General features: G+C 50.7%; 2 long non-coding RNA genes across 2 annotated transcripts; both read right to left on the bottom strand.

Annotated features, from left to right (window-relative positions):
- Nucleotides 1–663: 663 nt before the first annotated feature.
- On the bottom strand, nucleotides 664–5,168 carry LOC144334821 (uncharacterized). Its single transcript, XR_013405062.1, has 3 exons — nucleotides 2,357–5,168; nucleotides 1,636–1,757; nucleotides 664–970 (listed from the first exon to the last, which is right to left on the bottom strand). It is a non-coding gene; the product is annotated as an uncharacterized LOC144334821 (long non-coding RNA).
- A 3,235-nt stretch (nucleotides 5,169–8,403) lies between these two features.
- Nucleotides 8,404–18,332, bottom strand: LOC144334820 (uncharacterized). The gene is made up of 3 exons (XR_013405061.1): nucleotides 18,089–18,332; nucleotides 16,866–17,012; nucleotides 8,404–9,252 (listed from the first exon to the last, which is right to left on the bottom strand). It is a non-coding gene; the product is annotated as an uncharacterized LOC144334820 (long non-coding RNA).
- Nucleotides 18,333–21,715: the final 3,383 nt, after the last annotated feature.

The following is a 21,715-nucleotide window of genomic DNA, read 5'->3' as shown; positions in this document are numbered from 1 at the left end:
GGCCACACCCTCCAAAGCAGACTCTCTGTGGACAGGACCCTGATCTGAGCTCCAACAAGCTCCCACGGCGAGCTTGAGCTCCCACACCATGGGTAGAAGCAAGGGAATCATGGCCTGGAAGCCTGGCAAGTGGAGATGGGGGAGAGTGCTGCTTCTCATTTTCCTTAAACAGGAGCAGGAGCAGCTTCTACCGGGGTCCCATGCTTCAGAAGGCCCCCCCGGGAGCCCACACCCCTCCCTTCCAGGAAAGGACCCCCCTGTTCTCTGCACAAATGCTCTGGCCACTTCCGTGGCCTGCTCAGGCCTTTCCGGTTCAGACACATCTTGCACAGTTGTATGCTCCTTGGGTGGTCAGGAGGCAGCTGTGTCCAAGAGTGTGGACACAGCTTGGATGTGAGTGGCCGTAGGGCCTGGCCAGAGAGTTGCCTGGCGGGGAGAATTGGCCGGCTTTCTAGCAGGCCCCACCCTGCCCCAGGCTGAACTGCACACGTGGGCTGGATTCCCCGTTGCTCTGTTGTAGATGAAGGGAACTTCACCCTATGCACACCTCGATTTCTGGTATTTGCCTCCCAGAACTGGAAAAGAAAACATTTCTGTTGCTTTAAACCACCCAGACTGGCATGTTCTGTTACAGCAGCCCTAGGAAATGAATGCAGAGGCCTGTTGTGTTATTTGCACATGATTTGTCCTGCTGTAAGCAGTGGTTGTCAAAAGCGCGGTCCCCAGACCAGCACCATCAACATCCCCTGGGATCCTGTTGACAAAACAAGTACCAGCCCCAGACAAAGCCATTACATAAGAAAATTGGGGCGTGGGGGCAGCAGAGCCCTCCAGAGGATTCTGACGCTGCTCCAATCAGCACCGCTGGAGAACGTGGGATGTCAAGGAAAGGGCAGGATAGGGACCGGAGGATGGCCCTGTAGGGGCCTGCGGCTGCTTCCGGCGGCATCCCTGGACAGCTGTGCTGGGCCTGTTGGCAGGAGGGAAGGCGGTCAGGCCTGAGGGGTGGGTGTGCATACCCCACAAGGTGTCATCAGCTCCCAAAACTGGAGACACTTAACAATGTACCATCACACCTGTTTGTGGCCCCACATTTTGTTCTGCAGAACTCCTCGTGCCCTGTGTCTTGGGCCTTATAGAATAATCACAGTCCACGGCCAGTTGGGGTGGACAGTGGAAACAGTGCCAGTGGGGCACTGTCACAGCCACGGAAGGCCATGCCCTTCCCCGCTGGCTCCCAAAGGACGCTTCCCCAGAGTTTCTGCACAATGGCACGGCATGGCAGGCAAGGCCCCAGCTGGCTCCCAGTTGTGCCAGGCCCCCTTGGCTCCGTGACTCTGCACACGGTGTCCCTGTCTGCTAGACTGTTCTGTGCTCACTGAGTCATCCTGTAAAGCAGCACTCCCATGTCACCTCCCCTCGGCTGTTCTCTGTGCCCGCTGCCTCCGCTGCTCGTTCTATCTCAGCATGCTGCAAGGCCCTCAAGAGATCCACCCACACAGCCACCTCTTTTCCAACTGGCATCCTCCCAGCTGCCCCACTTTGTTCTCCTGGTGGTCCTCTCCCTCCCAGAATCACCACTTCTGTTCACTATATTACTTAATCATTGAGTTTCAGGATACACTTAGCGTGTACATGAACAGCCAGAAGGAAAGCCGACTGTTCCTCTTAGAAGCCCGGGTTGGTCACTCTAAAGTGGTAACAATCTCCAAATAATTCCTCAAACCCCGATTCCTTCACTGCTGTGGACACACAACCTGTGGAGATCGTATTCCTTGCTTTAACTGCCACTTAGCAGAAAAACAGAAGGTGAAAGGTCGTTTGGGTTATGGATGTGGTAACTTTTGAATACAAGGTCACCTCCCTGGTCCCATGACAGTCCCAAAGCCAGGTCCACCTCGAGCTGGAGCAGAACCAACCTCCTCCTTCTCCCCGCCTTCTCTGGGCAGAGACACACACTGGTCCCTTGGGGCACTGGGCATAAGTCTATTGGCAAGGACTCCGAGGCACCTTCTGCAAAGCACAGGGCCTGCAGAAATGGCCGAAGGAGGGTGCTTTTCCTTCATCCCCTTGTCATGCACACTCAGTGGAAAGTTTCTTGGGCTCCTTCCAAAATAATTGGTGTTTTAGGAAGGAATAGACAGATCAACAATCTGGGCTGGATGCTGAGTTGGGTCCTGAGACTGGGGGCCTGGAGCGCCTGAAGAGACATGCTCCCTGAGGAATCTTGGTGGCAAATATAGCAAGGCCAGCCTCAGGCATGGGCTTGGGAGGCGAGGTGGGGCTGCTCCCTGGAAAGCAGCCGCTGCCTGCTCAGGCCTGGGGAGGAAACGAAGCTGTCTGCTCATTCACTCACCTGCCAGCACGCACAGAAGGCAGACGGGGAGGCAGTTTCACCGAGAGACCATCTGTGCGGGTCAGCTGAGGCCGCGGTAATAATGTGCCACAGACCTGGCAACTTAAACAGCAGAGCTGTATCATCTCACATCTCTGGAGGCTGGATGTCCAAGACGAGGCTGTCGGCAGGGCTGGTTCCTTCTGAGGCCTCCCCTCGCCTTGCCGATGGCGTCTGCTCCCTGCACGCTCACATGGTGGTCCCTCTGTGTGTATCTAATCTCTTCTTCCCAGGACAGCAGTCCTATTGAATCAGGGCCCACCATAATGACCTTATTTTACCTTACTCACCTCTTTAATCACCCTGTCTCCAACTACACTCACGTTCTGAGGTCCTGGGTTCAACTCCAACATACAAATTTGGGGGAACAGAGTTCAGCCCATCTCATCACCCCAACCCTCAGCTGGAGGGCAGCGTGTCTACCCATCTAGGAGGTCACCCCGTTTCTATGTGTGAGAAGCCCAGGTGGTTTTGGGGAAAGGTCACAGCTCCAGCCTGCAATGGTGCACGGAGCAGGGGCCGAGGTTGCTGATACCCTGGGCTGGCCCCGTCTTCAACTTAAAAGCAACGCGTTGAGAGGCTCTCTGAACTGTACACCATGTTCTTGGCCACCTGACAAGGGGAGAAATAGGACAAAGAAAGTTGTGTGATGAGGCAGGGGATCTTCACACGCACAGGGCAAGACGGGGCTGGGATGGGGGACTGAGCTGATCCCCGGAGGGGAGGAGGGAGTGTCACACCCTCCAGATCCTGCGCACCATCCTCAGCCTGCTGGGATGGCCTCCTCCCCTCTGGAGCTCACCTATCCTGCGCCACTTTCTGGGCACATCCATGCTCGGGGCAGGGGGAAAGAAGCAGATTCTCTGGCCCTTATGATACCTGAGCTGATCCTAAGCAGCCAGTTTGGACCTGCACCAGCCTGATTGACTTCAGGATGTAGCCGGACCACAGATGGTGGCCTTCCTTCTTCTCTGTATGTCCTTTCTTATGCATGTAGATCTGAAGCCCTTTGCAGTAATTTTTAAAGGCGAAAAAATAATTTTTTAAAAAATGGCATGGAGCAGCCAGGCACGGTGGCTCACGCCTGTAATCTCAGCATTTTGGGAGGCCAAGGCAGGCAGATCACAAGGTCAGGAGATCGAGACCATCCTGGCTAACATGGTGAAACCCCATCTCTACTAAAAATACAAAAAATTAGCCAGGCATGGTGGTGGCGGGCATCTGTAGTCCCAGCTACTTGGGAGGCTGAGGCAGGAGAACGGCGTGAACCCGGGAGGTGGAGCTTGCAGTGAGCTGAGATCGCCCCACTGCACTCCAGCCTGGGTGACAGAGCCAGACTCCATCTCACAAACACACACAAAAAAAAGAAGAAAAAAAAAGGCCATGGAGCAATGGGCAAGTCAGTCTGAGAAGCTGAGAAGGTGTGGAGTGGGGAGGAGAGATTGGGGAGGGCCCTGCCGAGGGTGAGGCACCCCGAGAAGCAGAGGGAGGCCCTTGTGAGTGAAACCCATGTGTGCGGGGACACGGCAGAGCTGGGAGGGGCAGGGGGCAGGGCTCACCCATTTTATTTATTTACTTACTTATTTAGTCTTTTTTAAATTTTACTTTTTCATAAAACGTTTTTAACTTTTTTCTTTCTTTCTTTCTTTTTTTTTCTTAAGAGCTAGTTTCCCTCCATGTTGCCCCTCCTGGCCTCAAGCGATCCTCCCACCTCTGCCTCCCGAGTAGCTCCTCTTACAGGCACTTGCCACCGCACTTGACTGACGAGGAGTCTTTAGGCCTCGGGAGCTGTTGTCCCCGCAGTCCTGTGGACTCGTACGGATGATGAAGTAGCCAGCTGGAAGGCTTCAGGATAAGAACTGAGCATACGCCTGCCCTTCTGTCACCAAAGGCAGGTGTGGTAGGGGCCCACAGGATGCCTTAAACTTCAGCTCCGCAGATGGCAGGGGGGCGCATGGATGCCCTCGTGAGCTGCCAGAGCTGCCTTCCCCTGCCCTCAGCAGCCTTGGGCCCTGCACAGCTGGCACTCTGGGGGGTCTGTCGAGCAGTAAGGAGGAATCCGACTTTTGAATAAAGAGGGGAAGGCCAGCTGGCTGCAGTTCCTAAACATGCACTGAGGGCCTCTCCAACCGAGGCAGGAGACCTCCACAGTGTAACTCACATGGCTGCTGACTGCTTCCTGACAGAAAAAGAGTAGAAGAAAAAAAATTAAAGTGAAGAAAAAAAGGACAGAGCAAGAGATCAGTGCGGAAGCTGTCGAGCAGTTTTTCTGCCTGTTCACAGCTTCTAAGAAGCAGCAGAATTGCAGGGCACACACAGGACTTCTCGGTTGCCGCGGGCACAGACGCTCAGCAGGAGCAGGTGAGGAGCTGGCCAGGCCTCGGGGAGCCGCTGCCTGGACGCCCGGGGAGATGGTCTGCCCATGTCCCTCCGGACACAGTGACAGGCCACACTCTAGGAGGCCCCCATCTAGATGTTCCTCAGACTTCAACCCCAGCATAAACCCAAACAAGGCCGGGGTTGAAGGAGGTCACGTCCTAACAGAAACTTGGCAGTCAGCTGTCAGGGAGCATTTGGCCATGCGAACCAGACTCATGGATTTACACAACAAACAGGACATGCCCAAGCCTGGTTGTTTAGATTGCTCCTGCGTTTACGTTTTAATTGTAGAATTCAGGCCTCCTCCCTGGATGCCCTGAACACAGCCCAGCCTGGGCTGGCTCGCACTGCGGGAGCAGATCCTATCACCTTCCTCAGGCTGGGCCTTTGTTAACATTGGAACATTGGCTTTGTAAGCAGCCTGCTTCAGCATCCAAGAGGCGCTCAAGGGTCTGCCCAGAGCAGGAGGATGTGCAGTAGGGCTGCTGCTCGCCCAGCCCCATCGCCCAGACCTCTCCATCAGGTGCTTCCCCGAGTGAAGTGGAGTGTTCCTGAGAGACCTGGGCAGGAGGAGGCAGGACTAGTTAGGGCCTGTGTCCCTGTGTGTGGACAGAGGGCTGGGCCACGCCTGTCTTTTGTGCTCTTTGTTCACTAATAACTGCTTGCCAAGCATCTGAGACTGCAGGCGACGTGCGTGTGAGAGGCATAGTCCTGGCTCTCTTCACGTTTGCAGCCGGGTAGAGAGAGACCCAGTGCCAGGCCGGAGATGTCATATTCAGAGAAATGGTGACAGCGGCCGTGGAAAGTCCAGAGGAGGCCATGCTGAAGGGAGCCATCCCCTGTGTGGATGAGATCCTCCCAAACTGGGCACCTCTGGGCAGCTTTCAACCCAATCAGTAGAGTTTATTTCCAGTTCAGTGGGGTGCCCCAGTTAATCCAGTTTGGGAAGAATCTCCTTGTGTTTAGGAAAGGCTGTGCTCATACCTTGAAAGGGGGATTGGACCTCACAAGCTTTCATGAGGGTGTGGGGGCTCCAGGTCCCCCAAAATTCTCCAGACACTTGCTTAATTTACTACCTTAAGGAGCCTCTGAGCAGCACTAGGAGAACTGAGGAGGATTCTCCCATTTCACAGATGGAAACTGAGGCTGGGGCCGTCCAGGGGTGGCCCAGGTCACAGGTGAGCTGGGAGAGACAAGATCCTCGGGGCCCATGCTCAGCTCAGCACTGCCCTGAGGAGTCAGGAAGGGGCTCCAGAGAGCACACTGGCAGGTCCTCAGCCCGACCCATGATGCCACATCCATGACAGTCAGACCTGTCGACAGTGATGAACTGGAGAAGAAATAACCTTTTTTACTTGTCTACTTTATGCCTGAGGCTTTATGTGCATTAACTTATTCAATGATCACACCATCCCCATGAGATGGGTAAGGTTAACCTTGGGAAACTGAGCTTTCTAGGAGTAAGTAACCTGCTGTCATCACATGGAAAATGACAAACAAGAGAGGGAAACTCAGTCCTCCCTGGGCCCACGGTCCACCCTCCACACTCATGCTGCCTCATGGTGCTCAGAGAACTCTGGCAGGGTTTGGGGTGGCGAGAGGGAGGCCTGGCATCCCTCCAAGGACTTTGAGACTCTCAAGTGCAGGTTCCCAGACCTGCAGCATCAGGACAGAAATCCAAGACTCCAGTGTGAGCCCACAGCCCTCCAGGTGAGAAGAGCTGGGAGAGACAGCCCAGCCCAGCAGGTGGAAGCCCTGTGGGGACAGTCCATTCCCTGGGGAGTGCAGAGCACTGTTGACAGGTTGACCTGGCCAGAGCAGGCCCCACACAAGCCGCATCCCCCTTCTGCCTCCTGCAACCTCTCTCTGGGCTGTGGATAGAGTCAGGTGGGTCTGGGACCCCACCGTAGGAGCAAGTGCAGGCAGGCTGTGTTAGCACAGGCAGGCAGGAGAAAGAGAACCAGGGCCTGTCTCAGGCCTGGCCACTGGGGTGGGCTCCGAGACACTCTGCCCGGGCAAGGAGGGACAGTCACCAGGCACCTGGCCCCAACTGGGGGACATCTGATCACCTCTGCTCTGTACAGTACACAGAGTAGAATGTGGGACAGATAATTCCAGGGAGCTGCCCTTTCTAATTAGGTGGTGAAGTCAGCATGAACTTCAAACAGGGCAAAAATAGGATCCTAAAAATAGCCCTGGGGGAACTGTGAGGGGAGCTGGAGGTGCTGCTTGGAAAGTTCCGGGGCCTGGGCAGGAACAGTTCCCACGTGGCCTCCAAAGCAAAGGGAAGCCTCAGCTGACCCCAGCAGACCTCCAGATGCAGCGAGAGCCCGGAAACTCAGGAAGTGGGGCGGGTCATGTGATGGGAAAATTGCTCAGGGCTTCAGGGGTACGAGCCTGCACACTTGTGGCCCAGGGAGTCTTTCTCACGGTGCCATCTGCTTGATGGCTCTTTAAATATTGCACTGGGTTGCACACATGCTCCTGTATGCATGGGCTTGCTGTTGCAGGTAGAAGTGTATGTGTTTATCATTGTTTAGCAGGGACGTGGTGGCTCGCCAGGCCTTCCAGACACTCCCTACGCAGAGTGCGGTCCCTGCACCAAAGCGATGGCAGCACCCAAGAGCTGGTTAAAACCACAGGCTCCAGCCTGCCGCAGACCCTCTGAGTCAATACTCACATTTCCACAGGGTCCAGGGGTGACTTGGTGTCCAGGAAAGTGTGAGAAGCCGGCTGCAGGTGTTCAGAGGTATGCCCCAAAGCACAGGGCTGGGGCTGAGGGTCTCATGGGGTTTTCCTGGGGGTCCAGGCCCCAGCACACAGAGGCTGCTGTAGGCAGGGGGTCGGGGATAGGGACCTGAGGTGAGGCTGTTGGCTGAGCAAGGCCTGGAAGCTGGCCAACCCTGTAATGAGAATGCTCAGAGTCTGGTCCAGGCGTTGGCCCAGGGCTCCTGTTGGCAAGCAGGCAGGTGCCTAGTAGTGCGGGGATGCCTGCCAGGGCTGTCTGGGACCCCTGATGTCACTGTAACACACAGAGGCACTCCTGAGTTCCCAGCTCCTGCACACTGAGAGAGTCCCAGCTCCACCGGACCTTCCGAAACACTTAGCAAAGCTCCTACTACACCATAGGATGGGCCCCCACAGGGAGTGAGACGGGTAGCCTCCTTCACTCCCAGGCTCCCAGGCCTGCTGGGGGACAGATGCCTTGGTGTTGTCAGTATTGCAGTCACCCTTTCCAGCACAAGCATCATCCTATAAAATTCCCACCAAGCCTTTGTCTCCTTGCAGTCAGCTCCTCCCTTGCTGATTTGCCCGTTCTTTTCTTGCAACGTACTTTCCTACTTTCTCTAATAAATCAGCCTTTCTCTACCTACAACTGTCCTGGTAAATTCCTTTTACTGCCCATGCAACACTGACCCCAGACAGTTGCTACTCATGATATAAGCCACAATTTGTTTATGCTGCAGCATCTTTGTGCACATTTTTGGCAGATATATGCACTTATTTCCCTTGGGTATATTTCAAGAAGTGGGGTTGCTGGGTCATGGAGCATTCGTGGTAGGTGTTTGATGAGCCTTAGTGGACACCGCCTAACAGCTTTGCCCCAAGGAGTCCTCAGTCACTGGGGTCCTAACCAATCAGGAACACTAGGGGCAGTACTTTGATGGTCAGTTGGCTCTGGTGGATAATGTAGACATCCTCCTTTGTTGTCCAAGCCTGCATGGGGACAGCTGTGGGCCCAGCCTGGTAAGCCTGGGGTCCAACCTCTTAAAGCCCCATGAGCCAATGACTCTCTGAAACCCTGCCACCTCCCAGGACGCCTTGACTGTAAGCCCCTGTAACCCATGAGACCCTAGAGGTAACCCTTCCGTCCTGGGCTCTCTCCTTGTCCCCTTGGTTGTCCCCAGTTCACCCCCAACCAGAGGTGCTTTCTCTCTATTCTACCCTGCTCCCTCAGGGTGAACCCACATACCTCCTCAGGGAGTTTAGAATTGTGCAGATAAAGCTTAGAACAGAGCTGTTGTTGGGCTCAGTAACACAAACCCAGTGCAAAGGCCTGGCTTCTGTGTGGTGGCGTGTTGTGTTGCAGTGTGTTGTGTTGCAGTGTGTGTTCTCTTCTATTGTGCTGGGCTGTACCATATTGTACTGCATTGTGTTGTATTGTGTCATACTGCATTGCATTGTGCTGTATTATATTGTGCTGTATTATGTTGTGTCGTATTATATCTTTAATGAGAAAAGACATGAGAAAAAAATTCAACTTAACATATGCACAAACCACCCTGGCACATCATCACCCCTTGAGTGTTCTTAGTGGCCCGTCAGAAGTAGATTTACCTGGTTCCAAGAAGACCAAGAAAGGCTCCCCAAGGGTCTGGCTTGGGGGTCTTCAACCAGAAGGACTTATGCACATCACCTCCATCCACTAGAAGCCACTCAGCAGCGGTCTTCACGTCTGGAGACACTTGGAAATCACCCTGAAAATTTAAACAAAGTGACATCCAGGTCCCAGCCCAGAGGCTCAAATTAATGTGTAGTAAGGGCCCAGAACCACCACCTTCCCTCATCTCTCTCGTCTGTTCGCCATCTTCTGTAAGCCGCACATGGTTGGTGCAGTCACAAACAGAACCTTGTGTGGATGCATTCAATAGAATGCCGTCCCTCCACCGGGTAATGAAAGAGCCGTCACCAGGCTTGCAGCTGCCTGAGGCCTTAAGGAATCAATGCTTAATCCCTCAACATCAGCCCAGCATTCACCTTCCAGGCCCCATGAGTCCACTAAGGGGCCCTCTTTTTGGCCACAGCAACTTGTAGCAGACGACCATTCACAGGGAAAAGGTAATTAAAAGGTGGCCCGCCCCTCAGCCATTCTTCCAAGGAAAGAGAGCTTATTGTTTTCTCTGGTCGTGCACAGCTTTTCGGGGTGACTCTGAGCCAGGTGGTAGAGACCCACGTTGAGCACCCACACAGCGCTGCACTGGGGACTTTCAGAAGCGTGTGCTCAGGAAAGTGGGCACAGGGGTCCTCATGGAGCAAGGTCTACAGCCGCAAGAGCACCCAAGCCCACTGTGCGGGTGGGGATGCACGCACTGCTGCTCACCTCCCTCTGCGTTTCCTAAGGGCCCGTGCACTGATTTCCTTTCCGTAGAACATACATCAAGGAGATAGACACACCAAACACACAATCACATATCATGTGAGATGTTCTCAGCATCATTTCTTTGGTCTCCCTAAAGTAAATACATTAGTAGCCTCTGGTGTACTTTCCACTGTGAGAGCAAATAGTCGAGTAAATACAGCACCTGCCTTAAAGGCACAGGTACAGGAAAGAGGCCGGAGCATCCCTGGACACAGTTTTCTGCCAAGCCTCAGCCGTTTGTCACTGAGGCTCCAGTTCTGAAACAAACAAAGTGGGCTAGGACTTGAATGTAAAATCGCCAGGACATGGTGTGGTCTTTAAGGGCATTTGAAGAGCTGTTTTCTCCTTTGCCTTGATGTTTTTGTGCATGTTGGACCGTGCCTCCATTCACAGAAAACACAGCACAAAGGCAGCAGAGTCCCTGGGGCTGGACTGTCACCTACAGAAAGGTACAGGATTGGCTCCAGAGGGCAAGGCAGAGAGCGGGCAGGGTGACCCAGGCTGGCTCCCACCAGTCCCTTCCTACGAAGCAGGGGTAGGATCTGCTTAGAAAAAAGCATCTGGCCAACGTTCTTCAGCATCCACGGGACACACAGCAGGGAATTCGGTGCCATGACCCATGTCCTCTATCTCTTCAAAATAAATTGAAGTCAAAGGAAAACCAATTTATTTGCTGTTTTTTAATCATCTGAAGGATTTTCTTGCTTCAAAAAAATGTGCCTGCTTACTTAGTAAAATCTAACTTTCAATGAATACTTTCAACCTGCAATTCCTGGGCTAGCTACCTACTTAACAGGGCTAGAGAAGAAGGGATGGAGAAGGGGCCAGTTTTTAAAATCTTATGTGTGCAGCTCAGAAGTCTTTGGACCAAATGTCACAGAGAGTACTGGACGTTACATGACTGGTAGAGAAGGTTATTCTGAAATGCAATTATCAAAAGAAATGTGAGGGCAGGAGCAGTGGCTCACGCCTGTAACCCCAACATTTTGGGAGGCTGAGGTGGGCAGATCACCTGAGGTCAGGAGTTCAAGACCAGCCTGGCCAACATGGTGAAACCGTGTCTCTACTAAAAATACAAAAATTAGCCAGGCATGGTGGTGCATGCCTGCAATCCCAGCTACTTGGGAGGCTGAGGCAGAAGAATCGTTTGAACCCAGGAGGTGGAAGCTGCAGTGAGCCAAGATTGCACCACTGCACTCCAGCCTGGGCAACAAAGCGAGACTCTGTCTCAAAGAAAGAAAGAAAGAAAGAAAGAAAGAAAGAAAGAAAGAAAGAAAGAAAGAAAGAAAGAAAGAAAGAAAGAAAGAAAGAAAGAAAGAAAGAAAGAAAGAAAGAAAGAGAAAAGAAAAGAAAAGAAAAGAAAAGAAAAGAAAAGAAAAGAAAAGAAAAGAAAAGAAAAGAGAAACACCTTTTTAAATAGCTTAATGTATGAATATTTTCTACAGGCAGACACTTTACCATAATCATATGTTGAAATGACAGCTTTTCTAAAAGGGCACTTTTCGTCCAGCCATCCTGGCAAGGCCTAGCATCTCTTAAGTTTCTGTTAATGACTCTGGAAGTTACCGCTAGCTCTTCAGGCATCTTTATGTTTTTGCTGTTTCCCTTCGCCTGTGATCTCCATGCCAGCAGCTATTCATTGGCTGCAAATCAGTAGTGATTTAAGTGACCAGAAATATGTTTCCAGCTAACATGGGTCTGTATGGACAGCAAAGTTCATTTAGGAGCCTCAGCAAGGCCTGCAAGGGAAGGAGGAGGGAAGACAGAGAAGGAAGAGAAGCCTTGGGCAGATCTGAGTCCCAAGTCCTGAGCAGTCTTCAGGACCCCAGGGGCAGGCAGTTCCTGGAAAAGCTGCCGGGCATCAGGCTTCTGCCAGAACCAGCACTCAGCGCCAACACACCCCACACTGTCGCACACTCTGAACAGGCCAGGGTTACATGGAAGCCACAGGACTTCCCACCTGCATTTCCACCACAACACTAATGATAACACCGTCTCCATCACAACTGGCTTTCCCTTTTGGCCCATTACAAAGTCTCCTTGAGTGTTCCAAATAGTCCTTTTGGCCATGACATGCCCCACACTGCAGAAGGAGCAGGCAGGGAGCTTGTTCTGCCCTAGACGGCTTCCCCACATCCTCCACAGGCTCAGGCACCGCAGCTCTGATCCGGGCAGTGCTTGGCAGAGGCCCTCTTGGCCAGGGAGCAGCATTGCTGGAAGTGGGTGGGATGGCTCTGACTTCGATGGCTGCTCCGTAAGGTCAGGCGGTCCTTATGTTAATGGGGGGTAGAGGTGAGGTACACATGAAGCGGAGAGGAGCAGGGCTGGGGAGGCTACCAGGAAACCATGGAATGGGAACACCCTGGCCACAGAAAAGCATCTGTGCCGGAGCTGAGCTCCTTACATGCGTCTTGATCTCCCTCATTAGGGTCCCTCTGATGCACGAATGCCCTGCGCCTGCACCATTCTCCATGTCACTCGGCCACCCTAGGAGGAGGAATAAAACCCATTTGTCTGAGGTGGGGGCCTCTCTGTTTCTAGCACACTGTGCCTCCTCTCTGGGATGAGCTTCCGAATGAGGGATGAGAGACAGCCACCGGTCCTTTGACACAGGCCCCCACCAAGGGCATGTGGACGTGCCCTGCCCTCAATCTCTGTGACTCAGGGTTTACTTTGACCAATAAAGTCTGGCAAAAGTGGCAAGACATGACACCAGGTTCTGGGCCGAGGCGTTTGGAAATGGCCACATCCTCTTCCTTCTCGGGGAATCCTAAGCCGACGTCGGGAAGTGGACCACCCCCAGAGGCTGTGCCGAAGCTCTCTGAGCCATGGCCCTAGCTGATCCCCACCTGCCACCACCCCATCAACGCACCAGACACGAAAATAATGACAGTTTAGATTCCCAGACACTCATTTTCTGAAAGAGTGCCAGCGTGCTGGCTCAGCCATGCTACCTGAAGTTGAAGAATTGCCCAGCCATGCCCTGCCCTAATCCCTGACCCATGAAAACCAGTCTCAGGGCACTGAGTTCTGAGGTTCTGCTACCCAGTGGGTACCCTGATGCCCTGCTCCAGTGTCATCCTAATGTACAAGTTATTTCCAGGCTCCCACCGGGCTGACCGTGAGGTGTCCCTTGACCTTGTTAGACAAGAAGAGAAGTGCCCTCACGCTGACCTGATGTGGACCCACACACCCAGTGCGTGTGTGCTGCTTTCTGGGTTTGGGGTTTGGGGTCCAGTCTTTGAGGGCATCAGGAGCTGCATGAGGAAGGGAGGGAGCTATGACTAGGACAAATGCTTACCACCTCCCTGAGTGGGATGGCCAGAGTTCTTCTCCTTAGATCCTTTGGCTTGAGGCCTGGCCTTGTGGAAAGTCGCCCTGTCCACTAGGAAGGACCAGCCCTCAGCTCAGTTGCTCTGGGATAGGATTTCTCAACCTTGGCACCATGGGCATTTGGGAGCAGAAAATTGCCAGGTAACCGCCCTGTGCGCTGCAGGACTTTAGCGGCTTGCCTGGGCTGTACTCCTCCTCCCAGTTGTGACCACACAAAATGTCTCCAGACATCACCACACGTCTCCTGGGAGCACAACTGCCACTCCCTCCGTGGTTGAGAATTTCTGTCCTAGGGTGTTTTGGCCTTGTCGGAAAGAAACAATTCCTAGTGCCACTAGAAGTGGCAACGAATGCTAGCAGGCCATATTTCACAAAATTTATTCCTTCAAATTCAGCTTTTGGAATCCTTTGTCTTTTCCGGATTTTCTAACCAATCCCCCTTCCCTCACCCCTCTGTGTGTGTGGTCCTGAGGGGGAGAGGAACTCTCTGCGACCTTCCCTGAAGAAGCCAGAGGGGCTGGAGATGGCACAGCTCACTCACTCACTCCAGGCTTCCCACCTGAGCCTCTGAGCTGGGAGGACACTGATGTGAATAGAGGAGGAGACTAGGAACCAGCCCCAGCTCCAGCTGCTCCCTGCCAGCAGCTCCACATCTCAAGCACCTGCCCTCTTCTAGGCCTGGCCTTCTGGCCCAGCAACTCTGCAAGCCCAGATGCTTCCGGCTGAGGTGAGGCTCAGCCTGCAGCGTCCTCTCCCAACAAGTCTGCCTTCCTCGGAAGGGAAAACCGAAGGAAAGGAGTGCAGATGAGGCCCAGCTCTTGCCGTGTGAATTGGCAGCAACAATAATTAATACCGCCGTCCACCCTGGATGAATAGCTCCCACTCCCCACGACAAAAGTAAAATTCCTCTCCTGTGGGACAGGAATTCATCACTGCTCACAATGATTCAATTGCCTGGCAACTATTTAACAGCTGCGTTTTCTGCTCTGGGGAAGTGCCCCAAAAGTCCCTTACAGAAAGTGTGCGGTGAAGAAACCAGGGGCCGGGGAGGCCATGTGCTGGAGGGGCCTGTTGAGATGTCGACGTGCACTGGGTACGTCATCTCCAGAGAGACGGGGATGGGGCTGAGTTTGGAGGGGGCAGAAGAGAAGAAGGGAGATGAGAAAATGGGAGCAAAGCAAGGCCATTCTATCCAGGAACCTAGGAGATCCAGGAACCAAAAGGAGATGGGAGCCACGTCAGGCTGGTGGGATGAAGGGAAGGTTGCTTCAGGGTTTTGTTTTGTTTTTTTTTTTGAGACAGAATCTCTATCTGTCACCCAGGCTGGGGTGCAGTGGTGCGATCTCAGCTCATTGCAAACTCCGCCTCCCAGGTTCAAGCGATTCTCATGCCTCAGTCTCCCAAGTAGCTACAACTACAGGCATGTGCCACCACACCTGGCTAATTTTTGTTTTTGTTTTTGTTTTTGTTTTTTTCTAGCAGAGATGGGGTTTCTCTGTCTTGGCCAGGCTGGTCTTGAATTCCTGACCTCAAGTGATCTGCCCACCTCCGCTTCCCAAAGTGGCTTCATTTTTTTTTTTTTTTTTCTAACAGCAAATGCAACCTATTTGAAAGGGGCGGGAGGGGAGTGTGGGATGTCCTGGCGAGAGGAGGGGCCGTGGAAAATGGAGAAGCGCTGCAGAGGCGAGAAGCATGGATGGAAAGCTTGGTGTCAGCTGCCGCAGCAGGGCCCACCAATCTCCTCCCAGAAACTGCCTCAGATCCAAGCTCAGGTGGCATCTCCACTCTCCTGGCTGAGGGCACGAGGGACCGAGCCTCCCCTATCGCCGTGGGAGCCAACACCAGGGATATCACCCCCCTCATACCACAGTGATGCCCTTTACTTGCCTCTTGATGGTGGAAGTAAAACTTAGGAACATCTCTTTCATCCAGTATTTCTTCTTCACCTGAAACTCAACGCCCCAAGCAGAGGAGCCTTGCTAACTCTGGCTGAAGGGAGGGGTGCTCATATTATTATTGTTATTAGACATGAAGCACACTGGCCCGAAAGGAGCTGCAGAAGGCTTCCAGCTGAACTTGTGTGAGCCAGAAGAAATGAATCTTGAGTGTTGGTGTTGCAGGAACACACTGGTGACCAGGATGCGGCCCCGCTGATGGCCAAGTGAATGCGGAGAAGTAAACAAGAAATCACAAGGTGCCCTATGCTAAGCCTGGCTGTGGGTTCTGTGGAGGGACTTGGAGTATAACCTGGGCCTCCTATTCTTGTCTGGGAGGTGAGGGATACTTCTGGAAAAATGACATCTAAGCTCCTTATCTAAAGGACTGCAGGAAGTGGCCAGCTGAGGCAGGAGGGCCTGCTTCTCCCTGCTTAACACCTATTGCTCCGCTCTTGCTGGTCTTCCAAGAAAAGAGACACACACCCCTTTACCACCGGCTCCTGTCCAGCCGGTCTTAGAACATCCTTGTCAAAAAGCTTTTAATAGCCAGGCTGGATTCTTCCTGTTGAACTCTAGGGCTATTTCCTCTCAGTCTGTTTATCTTAATGTCTCTTATCTGCCATTGGCAGCACAGGACTTGATCACTTACTTGGGGACATTACTTAAGGGGGAAACTTGTTAACCCTTATAACACCATGTAAGACAGTGTCATGGTTTTGTAAATAGCGTGTTCTCCAGACAGAGGCATCTAATAGAAACATGTGACCTCATGCGTTTCGCTTCTATTCAAAGGAGTTACTATCCTTTCCAAAATAAGTGCATAGCCAATTTCAAAATCAAAAGTGTGCTTACAAAGTGGTTCTTAAAATGATTCAACATAAGCTGGAAAATTTCAAATGAAAACAGTGCGTTGATCAGTCCCTAAAAGCATCGGCAGAATTTTTTATGGCTTCATATTTATAATACTGATGATATTCTCCTTAGATGAAAGTATATTGCATGCATTCAGAATTCAGACACAGAGCATTCCCAAGTTATATGCTTGCTGAAAATACCTTTCTACATATGTTTAAATGTTTACACAGACACGCACTTAAACATCATCCCTGGTTATTCAATTTCCTTTCTTTTCATAAGCATGAGGCTGAGATTAAAATGCATATGTTTTATATTCCAAGTACATATTTGGGTAGTTTCTATCCTAATGAAGACAAAAGCCTTCTAGTACTTGATAGTATAGTAGGGAAATTATAGTTAGCAATCACTCACCATATATTCCAAAGTAGCTGGAAAAGATTTGTAACATACCCAACACACAAAAAAAGATAAACGTGTGAGGTGATGAAGATCTTAATTTCCTTGATTTGATCGTTACATGTTTTATACAGGTATCAAAGCCTCACATGTACCCCCAAAGTATGTACAACTATGATATATTATAAATAAATAAATAAATAATAAAAGACAGAAGCCTGACCATGCTATGTTCAATCCACAGCCACACCCCTCACTGTGCACCTGATCTCCCCACCCCACACCAGCCCCTGAGAGACAGAACAGAAACCCGGGCAGGGCTCCCCTGCCCTAACCACTGGTCCTCAGTTAGTTATCCTGGCAGTACTTCCCAGGCCCTCTGCCCTGGTGCCCCCTACACTTGAGATAGCTTTGTCTAGCCCCTTACCCTGCAGGTGGGTCGTGCAGAGGTGAGGCCACTGCTCCAAGCCTCGGCGGAGGGCATTGGGGCAGGTGTGCGCCATCCGTCACTGCACCCAAGGCCATATACCACGCGAGCAGTCCTTCTCCCTTTTCCACATGGGGGCTTGTGAATCTGGGGATGAATTTCAGAATTTAGGATACCCTAGTCCCCTCTCCAGGGCTTTGTCACCCACCTTCCGTATCCATAAAGCTGCAGAGCTTCTGTGGCCATGTCTCAGTACGTCTGATCCAGCATCAGCAAAGAAAGCCCATTCTTTAGAAAGCCAGTGGTTGCAGTAGGCACACCCTCTCCAAGCCTACGCTCCCCAAGGTGGAGGTTAGCTGTTCCTTGCCAAGTATGAATGCTGATTTCTGAGGGCCGTTAGGGAATAGGACCCCCTTACCACAGGGAAGCAAAGCCATCCTCTTCCTCCTTCCCCTCATTCAGCTCCCATTACTGGCCTGCCTAAGGAGCACCTCTGGGCTCTCCTAACAGAAGAAAAGCCACTGTGTCCTTGCAGGTCACACCTTTGTCCCTTAGTTCCACAAACAGCTGCTACATGCCCATGGTGTGCCAAGAACTGGGGCTCTCCCTGTGGTACTCGCCACACCATAGAGGACAGGTGCTGTTCAGAAATTTCTGGTGCTGTTAGTTTCATGCACTCAAGATGCTTCCCAAAGCCAGACTCCACTCACCGGCAACCTCACTGGGAGCACAGAGGGTTTCCTGATGCTCACGCTCCATAGAGAAACAGGTGGAGACGTGTCCATCAGGACGAGAAGGTGGCCATTGGGAATAGGAAGGACATTCCCCCTGAGCCATGGCACAAGGGGAGGCAGCCATGGGGAGAGGACAGAGCAGGGAGAGCAAGAAGGAACCTGGGAAGGAAGGTCTCCTGGGTCCCTGGAAGCTCCAGGCTGGGGCACAGGGATCAAAGGGCACTCACTGGCCAGAGCTGAGAAGCATCTGCTCCAGTCTCTGGATGCCTGCCTGTCCACCACCAGCTGCTGGAGAGATGTTCTTGTTTGAGGGTGGATTTTATCTGCACAAGCTCCCCAGTGGCGAGGGTCCCCGGAAATGAGTGCTACACAGACATTCTTCAGGCCAAAAACCTATCCCCACCCCCACCCCACATTATAGATGCTCAGAAGAGACTGGTGTGACCACGTTACCAGCTCCCAGGTGGGGCAGGACTGGCCCTAACAAACCTGGCATTCCAATATCCTGTCCAGTGTGTGCTCTGACGTTGGAAGACCCCAGAGCACAGTCTGCTATCTTCTCAGCAGCTGCAGGGGTCACTGGAGTCGTAACACTTCTCCAGGATGGGAAAGGAGGAAGCAGCAGTCGCCTACATCTCCCGGAAACCCTGCCAGGGACCAGATGTCGCACGGGCTTCCCGGCACGCTTTGTGGAATCATCCAATCTGAAATCAGGCCTCCCCAGGGTGCAAATGCTGGCTTCTGCCTTGGAGAATTATTAACTCTGAGTTTTTTAAGGCAGCCGCTTGCATTCAGCTCTCAAAACCATCAGAGGCATGAAGCACATGGGGTGCAGACCGCTATCATGCCAGGTCACATGACAGACGAGAAAGCAATCCCTGAGGTCAGAGTCGCTCCCACCAGGCCCATAAAAGCGGTTACTAAAGCATAAGGAAGCCTCTCAGAGACGCCAGGTGGTGGAAGTTTTGCTGAACCTGGGGTGTCCAGGAAATGGATCATTTGGGGTTGTTTATGCATTGATGTCGCTCTGGTGAGTGGGTAGTAAGTAAATCCACCTCATGTGGCTTCTTGTCAACCTTGAAGCTCACTAGTATAAACAGAACAGGCCAGATGTCCAGGTCACCAGGAATGGTCGGGGCATGACCCTTCTGCCCCTGGGCTGGCTGCCCTATTTCCTTCCAGCATCTCTTGATAACCCCCTTCCTTTCCCTAGACCAGTGGTTCCCCAACTGGGGTGCCTAGACCAGCAGCATCAGCATCGCCTGGGAGCTTGTTAGAATCGTGCATTCCCAGGTCCTCCCTAGAACCACTGAATGCAAGTCCCCGGGGCACCTATACCTGCATCTAACAAGCTCCCCAGCCATCCTGAGACATCTGAATGTTTGAGAACCACTGACCTCTAGGCTCACTCCTGACTGGGCCCCCTGCTCCCAGGGGTTTCTTCCTCCAAGTCGTGTTTTGTACACGTGCAGAATTACCATTACATGTCACACTCCCCCTTATGTCTGGAGACCCCTCCATTGCCTTTTGAATAAATTCTCACCATTTTCAAGGCTATTCACTTTTAAAAAATTGTGATAAAATACATATAACGTGAAATTTACCACTTTATTTATTCTCAATATAGAGGTCAGTGGCATAAGCACAGTCACATTGTGGTACAACCATAACTACCTTCCATCTCCAGAACTCTTTTTATCTTGTAAAACTGAAACTCGGTCCCCGTTACACACTAACTCCCCATTTTCCTTTCCCCCAGCGCCTAGCAACCACCATCCTGACCTCTGTTTCTGTGAATATGACTACTGAAGAGCTTTTGTGTAAGTGGAATCACATGGTATTTGTCCTTTTGTGACTGGCCTATTTCACTTAACATAATACCTTTAAGGTTCACCCATGTTGTAGCATGTCAGAATTTCCTTCCTTTCTAAAGCTGAATAATATTTCATAAAACGTATAGGCCACCTTTTGTTTATTCATTCATTTATCAGTGGGCACTTGGGTAACTATTTTAAATTGTGGTAAAATACACATAACACTAAATTTATCATCTTGTCCATTCTCAATATAGAGTTCAGTGGCCTAAGTACATTTACATTGTTGTGCAACCATAGCTACCTTCCATCTCCAGAATTCTTTTTATCTTGTAAAACTGAAACTCTGTCCCCATTACACACTAACTCCCCATTTCCACCACCTAACTGTTGGAAATGACCTTTTGGCTATTTATTGTAAAAAAATACTGCTATGAACTTAGGTGTACAAATATCTCTTCTTGACACTCTGCTTTCAGTTCTCTCACATATATATCCAGGAGTGAAATTGCTGGATCACATGCTAATTTTATTTTTAATTATTGAGAAATGCCATGCTGTTTTCCATAAGGAGTGCCATGAAAACTATCCTTGCATTCCGGAAGGAAATCCTACCTGGTCATGGTCTATGATCCTTTTAATGTGCTGTTCAATTGTTTGCTAGTATTTCGTTGAGGATTTTCGCATCAATATTCATCAAGGATATTGGTCTGTAGTTTTCTTTCATTGTAGTGTCTTTGGCATTGGTATCAGAGTAATTCTGGCCTCATAGAATGAGTTTGAAAGTGGTACTTCCTCTTCAATGTCTTGGAAGAGTTTGAGAAGGATTAGTATTATGTTTTCTTTAAATATTTGGTAGAATTCACCAGTAAAACCATTAGGTCCTGGGCTTTTCTTTGTTGGGAGATTTTTGATCACTAATCCAATCTTCTTTTGATTACTGATTTAATCTTCTTATTGGTCTGTTCAGATTTTGTATTTCTTCATAATTCAGTCTTGGTAGGTTGTGTGTTTCTAGAAATTTATCCATTTCTTCTATGTTATTCAATTCATTGGCATATCATTGTTTATAATTTTCACTTATCATACTTTGCATTTCTGTGGTATCAGTTGTAATGTCCCCTTTTTCATTTCTGATTTTATTTTGAGACTTCTATCATAGTCTAGCTAAAGGTATTTCAATTTTGTTTATCTTTTCAAAAACCCAACTCTCAGTTTCTTTAATCTTTTGTAATATTTTTCTAGTCTTTATTCCATTTATTTCTGCTCTGGTCTTTGTTTTTATCTTTCTTCTACTAACCTTGGGCCTAATTTGTTCTTTTCCTAGTTCCTTGGGATGTAAAGTCAGGTTGTTTATTTCTGACCTGTCTTTATTCTTAATGTAGACATTTATCAATATAAACTTTCCTCTTAGAAATGGTTTCACTGCATCCCATAAACTTTGATGTGTGATATTTCCATTTTCATTTGTTTCAATATATTTTTTGAATTCCCTTTTGATTTCTTCTTTGACCCACTGTTATTCAGGAGCTTGTTGCTTCATTTCCACGTTTGTGAATTTTTCAGTTTCCTCCTTTGATTGATTTCTAGTTTCATAACATTGTGGCTGGAAAAGATCCTTGATGTGATATCAATCTCGAATTTGTTAACACTAGTTTTATGGCCGAACATATGATCTCTCCTGGAAAACATTCCCTGTGAGCCCTTGGGAAGAATGTGCCTTCTGCTGCTGTTGGATGCAGTGTTCTGTGTATGACTGTTAGGTCCATTTAGTGGAAAGTGTAGTTCAAGCCCAGTGTTTCCTCTTGATTTTCTGTCTGGATGATCTGTCCATTATTGAGAGTGGGGTACTGAGGTTCCCTACTGCTGTTGTACTCCTGTCAATTTTTCCCTTCAGGGTTGCTAACATTCACTTTATGTATTTAGGTGCTCCACGGTGGGCACACATTTTTATATGTTGTGTATCTGGGAATGTCTGAATCTCTCCCTCATGTTTGCATCTGTTGAAGGCCTTCAACTTTCTGCTTTATTTCTTCTCCCTGATCCTTGTGCTGGTACCCCCTGCCATATGGCAGCAGTCAGTACTGCCCCCAGGGTCTCCATCCTGATATCCCAAGCAGGCTGGTCTTCCCATCAACACTCCAAGATGCGTGGGACCGAAACCAGTTCCACAGGCAGCCCACAGACAAGCCAGAACGCTGTGAACATGTTCCGGTCTTTGCCTTGTATCCCAAGGGAGGTACCAAGAATAGGGTGGCCTCCTCCTGACTGTGCTGGGGATGAGGTGGGGCAGAGGTAAGCC

Source organism: Macaca mulatta, chromosome 15, assembly GCF_049350105.2.
Source record: "Macaca mulatta isolate MMU2019108-1 chromosome 15, T2T-MMU8v2.0, whole genome shotgun sequence".
Lineage (NCBI taxonomy): Eukaryota > Metazoa > Chordata > Mammalia > Primates > Cercopithecidae > Macaca > Macaca mulatta.
This window is presented reverse-complemented; position numbering and strand designations above follow the sequence as displayed.